This window comes from Arachis hypogaea, chromosome 20 (genome assembly GCF_003086295.3).
Source record: "Arachis hypogaea cultivar Tifrunner chromosome 20, arahy.Tifrunner.gnm2.J5K5, whole genome shotgun sequence".
NCBI classification, from domain to species: domain Eukaryota; kingdom Viridiplantae; phylum Streptophyta; class Magnoliopsida; order Fabales; family Fabaceae; genus Arachis; species Arachis hypogaea.
In genome coordinates this window covers 21,894,708-21,904,751 of record NC_092055.1, presented here as the reverse complement: position 1 = coordinate 21,904,751, position 10,044 = coordinate 21,894,708, and the positions used below count along the sequence as shown (strand labels likewise).

General features: G+C 35.8%; 1 non-coding gene across 1 annotated transcript; it reads left to right on the top strand.

Annotated features, from left to right (window-relative positions):
• The first annotated feature begins 1,273 nt into the window (after positions 1-1,273).
• LOC112787703 (small nucleolar RNA R71) lies at positions 1,274-1,381 on the top strand. The gene has a single exon (XR_003195101.1). It is a non-coding gene; the product is annotated as a small nucleolar RNA R71 (small nucleolar RNA).
• The last annotated feature ends 8,663 nt before the right edge of the window (positions 1,382-10,044 follow it).

Here is a 10,044-nt window from a genome sequence, read left to right as displayed (position 1 = left end):
CCTGGAGATCACAATTTCGTGCACCACTTGCACCCCAAAGATTCCCAGTTTCTCTATTACAGAGAGGGGCATGAGGTTTATCCCTGAACCAAGGTCACACAGAGCCTTTTCAAAGATCATGTTGCCTATGGTACAAGGTATTACGAACTTTCCAGGATCCTGTTTCTTCTGAGGCAATGTCAGTTGATCCAGATCACTTAGTTCATTGGTGAACAAGGGAGGTTCATCTTCCTAAGTCTCAATACCAAATAATTTGGCATTCAGCTTCATGATTGCACCAAGGTACTTGGTAACTTGCTCTTCAGCAACATCCTCATTCTCTTCAGAAGATGAATACTCGTCAGAGCTCATGAAGGGCATAAGGAGGTTCAATGGAATCTCTATGGTCTCTAGATGAGTCTCAGATTCCTTTGGTTCCTCAAAGGGAAACTCCTTATTGATCACTGGACGTCCCAGGAGGTCTTCCTCACTGGGATTTATGTCCTCCTCTTCCTCTCTAGGTTCGGCCGTGTTGACTATGTCAATGGCCTTGTACTCTCCTTTTGGATTTTCTTCTGTATTGCTTGGGAGAGTACTAGGAGGGATTTCAGTGATCCTTTTACTCAGCTGGCCCACTTGTGCCTCCAAATTTCTAATGGAGGACCTTGTTTCATTCATGAAACTTACAATGGCCTTAGATAGATCAGAGACTAAGTTTGCTAAATTAAAAGTATTTTGTTCAGAGTTCTCTGTCTGTTGCTGAGTGGATGATGGAAAAAGGTTTACTATTGTTAAACCTATTTCTTCCACCATTATTAAAGCCTTGTTGAGGCTTTTGTTGATCCTTCCATGAGAGATTTGGGTGATTTCTCCATGAGGGGTTATAGGTGTTTTCATAAGGTTCACCCATGTAATTCACCTCTGCTATTGCAGGGTTTTCAGGATCATAAGCTTCTTCTTCAGAAGATGCCTCTTGAGTACTGTTGGATGCAGCTTGCATTCCATTTAGACTCTGAGAAATCATATTGACTTGCTGAGTCAATATTTTATTCTGAGCCAATATGGCATTCAGAGTATCAATTTCAAGAACTCCCTTCTTCATAGGCGTCCCATTACTCACAGGATTCCTCTCAGAAGTGTACATGAACTGGTTATTAGCAACCATGTCAATGAGTTCTTGAGCTTCTGCAGGCGTTTTCTTTAAGTGAATGGATCCACCTGCAGAGGTATCCAATGACATTTTAGCTAATTCAGACAGACCATCATAGAATATGTCCAGGATGGTCGATTCTGAAAGCATGTCAGAAGGACACTTTTTGGTCAGCTCTTTGTATCTCTCCCAAGCTTTATAGAGGGATTCACCTTCTTTCTGTCTGAAGGTCTGAACATCCACTCTAAGCTTACTCAGATTTTGAGGAGGAAAGAACTTGGCTAAGAAAGCCTTGACCAACTTATCCCAAGAGTTCAGGCTATCCTTAGGTTGAGAGTCCAACCATACTCTAGCTCTGTCTCTTACAGCAAAAGGGAAAAGCATGAACTTGTAGACTTCAGGATCTACTCCATTAGTCTTAACAGTATCACATATCTGCAAGAATTCAGTTAAGAACTGAAAAGGATCTTCAGATGGAAGTCCATGAAACTTGCAGTTCTGCTGCATCAGAGAAACTAATTGAGGTTTCAGCTCAAAATTGTTTGCTCCAATGGCAGGAATGGAGATGCTTCTTCCATGTAAATTGGAATTAGGTGCAGTAAAGTCACCAAGCATCTTCCTTGCATTATTATTATTTTCAGCTGCCATCTCCTCTTCTTGTTCGAAAATTTCTGAAAGGTGCTTGCTGGATTGTTGTAATTTAGCTTCTCTTAGTTTCCTCTTCAGAGTCCTTTCAGGTTCTGGATCTGCTTCAACAAGAATGTTCTTGTCCTTGCTCCTGCTCATATGAAAAAGAGGGACAGAAAAATAATAATAATAGGGGTTCTTTTTACCACAGTATAGAGGTCCCTGTGTGAGTAGAAGAAAAGAAGAAGAAAAAATTCGAACACAGATGGAAGAGGGGGTTCGAATTTGGGTGAGATGAAGTGTTAGTAGATGAATAAATAAATAGAAGGAGATAAGAGAGAGAGAGAGAATTTTCAAAAATAATTTTTGAAAAAGAGTTAGTGATTTTTGAAAATAGTTTTTGAAAAAGGTTAGTAATTTTCGAGAATTAAAATCAAAAATAAAAGAATTAGTTAATTAAAAAGAAATTTTGAAAAAGAGGGAAGATATTTTCGAAAATTAGAGAGAGAGAGAGAGTTAGTTAGGTAGTTTTAAAAAAGACAAGAAACAAACAAAAAGTTAGTTAGTTAGTTGAAACAAATTTGAAAATTAATTTTAAAAAGATAAGAAGATAAGAAGTTAGAAAGGATATTTTAAAATCAAATTTTGAAAAAGATAAGATAAAGAGATATTTTTGAAAAGATATGATTGAAATTAGTTTTGAAAAAGATTTGATTTTTAAAATCACAATTAATGACTTGATTCACAAGAAATCACAAGATATGATTCTAGAACTCAAAGTTTGAATCTTTCTTAACAAGCAAGTAACAAACTTGAAATTTTTGAATCAAAACATTAATTGATGATGTTATTTTCGAAAATATGGAGATAAAGATAAGAAAAATATTTTTGAAAATAAATAAGAAAAATGAAAAAGAATTGATTTTTGAAAAAGATTTTGAAAAAGATAAGATTTTTAAATTGAAAATTTGATTTGACTCATAAAAACAACTAGATTTTAAAAAGTTTTGAAAAAGTCAACTCAAATTTTCGAAATTTATGAGTAAAAAAGGGAAAGATTTTTTTTTTTTTTTGAATTTTTAATGATGAGTGGGAAAAACATGAAAAAGACTCAATGCATGAAAATTTTGGATCAAAACAATGAATGCATGCAAGAATGCTATGAATGTCAAGATGAACACCAAGAACACTTTGAATGTCAAGATGAACATCAAGAACTTATTTTTGAAAAATTTTTAATGCAAAGAAAACTTGCAAGACACCAAACTTAAAAATTTTTCATGTATAGACACTATGAATGCAAGAATGCATATGAAAAACAAGAAAAGACACAAAACATGAAAACATCAAGATCAAACAAGAAGACTTACCAAGAACAACTTGAAGATCATGAAGAACACTATGAATGCATGAATTTTTCGAAAAATGCAAGATGAATATGCAATTGACACCAAACTTTCAACTTGACTCAAGACTCAAACAAGAAACATGAAATAGTTTTGATTTTTATGATTTTTTTTTATTTTTTTGGATTTTTGTATATCTTTTTTCAAAAAAACATATAGGAAAAAGAAAATAAGGATTTCAAAATTTTTTAATATGAATTCCAGGAATCTTGTATTCTTAGTCTAAAGCTCCAATCCGAGGGTTAGGCATGGCTTAATAGCCAGCCAAGCTTTAGTATGTAACTCAGACATGCCACGGCTGACATTCCAATTAACTTGCCTCTATGCTGATGGTTGGAAGCCCCTATCCAAAAGAATTAGACATGGCTTTACAGCCAGCCAGGCTTCAACATGCTTCATGAAACTCTAGAATTCATTCTTAAAAATTTTGAAGAAAAATATATTTTTGAAAAGATTTATTTTTTTTTTCGAAAACAGATGAGAAATTTTTGAACGGTTTTTGAAAAATTTTTGAAAATAAAACGAAAAGAAAATTACCTAATCTGAGCAACAAGATGAACCGTCAGTTGTTCAAACTCGAACAATCCCCGGCAACGGCGCCAAAAACTTGGTGCACGAAATTGTGATCTCAGGCAACGGCGCCAGAAACTCTGTACGCACGTCATAATAAATCATTTTTCATTCACAACTTCGATACAACTAACCAGCAAGTGCACTGGGTCGTCCAAGTAATAAACCTTACGTGAGTAAGGGTCGATCCCACGGAGATTGTTGGTATGAAGCAAGCTATGGTTACCTTGTAAATCTCAGTCAGGTGGATATAAAATAGTTATGGAGTTTTCGAACATAAAAAATAAATAGATAGAAGATAAGGATAGAAACACTTATGTATATCATTGGTGAGAACTTTAGATAAGTGTATAGAGATGCTTTCGTTCCTCTGAACCTCTGCTTTCCTGCTGTCTTCATCCAATCAATCTTACTCCTTTCCATGGCTGGCTTTATGTAAGGACATCACCGTTGTCAATGGCTACTTTTTATCCTCTCTGGAAAATGGTCCGATGCGCTGTCACTGCATGGCTAATCGTCTGGAGGCATCACCCTTGTCAATGGCTGCATCCCATCCTCTTGTGAAAATGGTCTAAATGCTCTGTCACAGCACGGCTAATCATCTGAGGTTCTCGATCATACTGGAATAGGATTCACCCTCCTTTTGCGTCTGTCACTACGCCCAGCACTCGCGAGTTTGAAGTTCGTCATAGTCATTCAATCCCAGAGTCCTACTCGGAATACCACAGACAAGGTTTAGACTTTTCGGACTCTCATGAATGCCGCCATCAATCTAGCTTATACCACGAAGATTCTGATTAAGAGATCCAAGAGATACTCATTCAATCTAAGGTGGAACGGAAGTGGTTGTCAGGCACGCGTTCGTGGGGGAATGATGATGATTGTCACGTTCATCACATTCAGGTTGAAGTGCGAATGAATATCTTAGAAGCGAAATAAGTTGAATTGAATAGAAAAACAGTAGTACTTTGCATTAATCTTTGAGGAACAGCAGAGCTCCACACCTTAATCTATGCAGTGCAGAAACTCTACCATATGAAAATACATAAGTGATAATGGTTCAGGCATGGCCGAATGGCCAGCCCCTATGAAAGTCTAAGATAGCATAAAACTGATCAAAGATGTCTAATACAATAGTAAAAAGTCCTATTTATAATAAACTAGTTACTAGGGTTTACAGAAGTAAGTAATTGATGCATAAATCCACTTTCGGGGTCCACTTGGTGTGTGCTTGGGCTGAGCTTGAATGTTACACGTGTAGAGGTCAATCTTGGAGTTGAACGCCAGTTTGTAACGTATTTCTGGCGTTCAACTCTGGCTTGTGACGTGTTTCTGGCGTTTAACTCCAGACAGCAGCGTAGAACTGGCGTTCAATGCCCTTTTACATCATCTAAACTCGACCAAAGTATGGACTATTATATATTGCTGAAAAGCCGTGGATGTCTACCTTCCAAAGCAATTGGAAGCGCGCCATTTTGAGTTCTGTAGCTCCAGAAAATCCACTTTGAGTGCAGGGAGGTCAGAATCCAACAGCATCAGCAGTCCTTCTTCAACCTTTGAATCTGATTTTTGCTCAAGTTCCTCAATTTCAGCCAGAGAATACCTGAAATCACAGAAAAACACACAAACTCATAGTAAAGTCTAGAAATGTGAATTTAACATAAAAACTAATAAAAACATCCCTAAAAGTAACTAGATTCTACTAAAAACATACTAAAAACAATGCCAAAAAGCGTATAAATTATCCGCTCATCAGTCCCCATACTTTCACTAAAATTGCAAATTGGTCCCTGTTGTCAAACATGTGCAGGTCACATGTTCAAAATAAAGAATATTCTGAGAATATTCTGTTAAATCAAACACTGTTTGAACGGCGAGGACTAAATTGTAAATTTTAATTCTCTTTAGGGACCCAATTATAAACTTTTAAAGTGTAGGGACTAATTTGTAATTTTACTGAAAGTATAGGGACTAACTGTGTAATTTAACCTAATATTTATTCTATATTCAGAATGCTGAAGATGAGCTTAGCAACCGAGACTGATCCTTCGTTTCAAGGACAAACGGAGAAAAGCAGTATAAACAAACCTTCGGATTCCATGTAATTTCTTTTTCTTATATCATTTTCTAAATTCTTTTTTTACCATATTCTTCTAATTCTATATATATATATATATATATATATATATATATATATATATTTAGAACTAAGAGCCCTTTAATATTTTATTCAAGAAAACAAAGGCAGAAAAAAATAAAAATCTGCAACTACGTAAGTTCTAAAAAAAGAGCCTTTCCGAGTGTATTTGGTTATTATTTGGGTGCATTGTTATCTTATTTGGGTGTATTTCAGGTTCAATCGAGAAGAAGAATTGTTGAGTGAGCCAGCTCAACAACAGATGATCTTTTTTTGACCGTCCTCTCAACCGCTTAATATGTAAGTTTTATAACAAAATTTCAACCTTCTAATCATCTATTTTAAAAGGGCTTTCTTAACGTTTTATTTTTGTCTTGTTTAGAGTTCCAATTCAACTATGCCTGCCTTCATCCCAAACAACATCAGCAAGCCCTGTGCCACTAATTGAACCATCTCCCCCAACAGAGAGGTGAGCAAAAATATTCGGGTGCATTTCATTATTGTTTGGGTATATTGTTTTCTTATTTAGGTGTATATCTTGAAAATTGAGTTGTAATTGATTTTTTTATAATCTGATTCATTTTCTCTAACCCCGCAGCACTCCACAACCCCAGGGTTGATGAAAGCAAATCAATGGTGCCACCAGCTCCATTTAAAATGTAAGTTCATCACAATAGAACTTGGTTTTCGATATCACTCGTTTATTCTTATTCTTATAGTACGATATATGTCAACACGCAGTGATCCAGCCCCTAAAGCCACTGCTGCTGCACTATTGATGATGGCTCGGACAGCATCCTATGTACCTAGAGAATTACCGTTGCCATCATTCAGGCTTCGCTTGAATGATTCAAACCAAGAAGAAACACAGACCCAAAAGGGGGTGGGGCAACCAGAACCTCAGGTGGAAAAAAGTCTAGAAACCACAATACTAACAGAAGAATTAGATGTGCTGGTGGAAAAAATTGCAAAGAGTGGAGAAAAGACAACACCAGATTTTTCAGAAGGTAAAAGTCCCCCAACTGAAAAGCAGACTGTGAGCCAGATTTTTGGCAAGTTTGAAACTCCTACAAGGAGAAATTTAATGTCGGCCAAAATGAAAGAAAAATGCTACCTCTGGGCCACACGTATAAGGACATACGCGGACGACAGTACTGATGAGTATGATCCACTTTGCACACTCAATGCCCAACAACCGTTGGTGTTGTCAAGAGTCCACTTTACATCTCTAAAAGCTACTTCAATATCGAAGCTGACGTAAGATTAGAATAAGATTAATGATTATGTTATGACATGTGACTGCAATATTGATTGATGTAATTAATTTGGCTGTTTTGTTTTTCTAGATTATCACTGCTATGTGCCTGATCCTCAACCAAGAAAATATTAAAAGATTCCAAGAAGAAATTTACTATCTCCCACCTAATATTGTGGTAAGGTGTAATGTATTAAAATTTGGGTGCATTTTGTTATCTTTTAGGTGTATTAAAAGATTTCTTTTGGTGTTTCACAAATGCTGTAGAACATGGCCATTGGAAATCATCCAGCTGGGGAGTTCTTACAGCCAAAATCCAAAAAGCTATTTAATGTCGAAGACTACCCAATGTTTATACCCTTTTTGGACCGGAAAAAATTAGCATCACATCCATATGTAAGTCTTCATTTCTAAAACTTCTTATCACAATTCTTTGTTTATCTACGAATTAAACTAAAATACTGTTCAATGTGGAGATGTTTCAGATTTTTGCACCTGTTTGCTATTCAGAGCATTGGTGGATATGGGTGGCTGACGTAAGAAAGAAAAAATTTTATATACTTGACCCCTATCACAAGACGTGTCCCTCCAAACCCAGAATGAAGCTAAATAAATTTATTGTAAGTTGATTATGGTTTTTTCGTTTTAAAATTTGGGAGAATTTGAATTCAAAGTAAGTTGTATATTGTAATCCTTTGGGTGTATTCATTTATTAGATTTATTCCTTCTTATATTCGGCTTTGTTTTTTGTTTTTAGGGGTATGTGATTTCGAGAATTAGGGTATGCCGGGGGCACCTCTCAAGATAAAAGATCGTGAAATAGAACCTCCTTACATTGACATTTCAGGCCAACAAACATCGTACGAATCTTTCACTCTAAAAATTGTGTTCTCTTGCTGTCCTATTTTAATTTGCTATGGTAAATTATTTTTGGTTTTCAGCTATGATTGTGCTGTTTATGTCATGAAATGTCTTGAAATAATTGAGTCTCAAAAAGTTAAAAGGGGAAGTATGAGTGAGACAATTAGGCTCGTGTAATTGTATTTAAAACTATATAACTCTCTATTACTTTTCTAAATTAACAGAGTTGATTAAAAAAATATTCTTTCAAACTGTAGGCAGAGGTGGACCACTTCAGAGTTGAATTTGCTTCCCGAATTCTTTTTCATGACATGAATCGTGACAGAGATACAGCGATCAAGGGAAGTGAAGCAATGAGATTGTCGAAGCCATCTGCAGCTTTGTTGAGTCCATATTGTCAAGTAGATTCATATGATATTGACAGTGACAGTGATTGATTTCAGTTTTATCTAGTCTTGAAATAGTTTGAACACTTGTAAATTTTGTGAATATTTAATGCATTTGTATTATAAAATTTGTTTGCATAAATAAACTGTCTGTGCTGTATTCAAAAGCTGTAAATTATAGGTACATAAAAAATAAAGGAAAACAATACCAAACCAACTAATACGCCCAATTACTTTAATTATGTACCCAAATATAACCCGAATACACCCATTTGATATACCCTAAAACCTAAACCCTAAACCTGTAAACCCTAAAACCCTAAACCCCTAAAACCTAAACCCTAAACCCTAAACACCTAAAACCTAAACCCTAAAATCCTAAACCCTAAACCCTAAACCCTAAACCCTAATTCCTAAACCCCCAGACCCTAAACCTTAATTATGCACCCAAATATAACCCGTATACACCCAAATATATACCATAAACCCCTAAAACCTAAAACCCTAAAAGCCTAAACCCTAAACCCTAAACATGTAAACCCTAAAACCTAAACCCTTAAAACCTAAATCCTAAATCCTAAACCCTAAACCCTAAACACCAAAACCTAAATGTCAAACCCTAAACCCTAAAACCTTAGACCCTAAACCCTATACCTTAATTATGCACCCAAATATAACCCATACGCACCCAAATATATACCCTAAAACACTAAACCCTAAAACCCTAAACCCCTAAACCCCAAACCCTAAACCCCTAACCCTAAACCTTAATTATGCACCCAAATATAACTCGTATACACCCAAATATATACCCTAAACCCCTAAACCTCTAAACCCTAAACCCCTAAACCCCTAAAACCATAAACCCTAACCCCTAAACCTTAAACCCTAAAACCCTAAAATCTTAAACCCTAAAAAATAAAAAGAACACTAATTTCTAACATAAACAGCAGCATCTGAAAAATATAAAATTAAAATGTCAAACACAAGAATATTCAGAAATACACCCAAAAAACTGAGCATTACACCAATATCCTGTAATTATACACCTAAAAAACTATCACTTGTTGTTGGTTCAATGAACTGATAATTCATAACATGTCCGTGATATTGGCTGGAATTTGGTTGTACCACTGATGCAGCATCAAAAAGGTTTAACTGGAAATAATAAACTCACATATTAGCAAAACTATTAACAAGAAAATTAAACTCAATCACTACCTATTTAAAGAACATCACTTTTACCTCGCTTATAGCTTTGGTTTTCTTCTTCTTTGAGGCATTTGCAATCTGTTTGTCCAACTTTGAACCTAGACTATTTTTTTTGAACCCTTGGAGGGCTTTGAAGCTCGTTAACGGATTCCAAGTTGGCATTTTCGTGAGATAACGAACATGTCCCCTTCCTTTTGGCTTTCAGTTCTTCCATCTCAACCATGACGTTATCGTAGGCACGGTGCAGAATGGCGGTCAGCTCCTCGGATTCTGATGTAAATTCGCATATATTTTGTGAACAAAACACCAATTCGTTAAACCTTTTGCTTCTTGGCTCCAAAAGTGGCTCGTCGTGGCTGCTCTTGATGTGTGTGTGTCACCTCTTTACCTTCTTGCTCCATCATTCCAATATATATCTCGATGACACTTGGGTTACTTGTTCAAAGCTTAACATGCTTAGG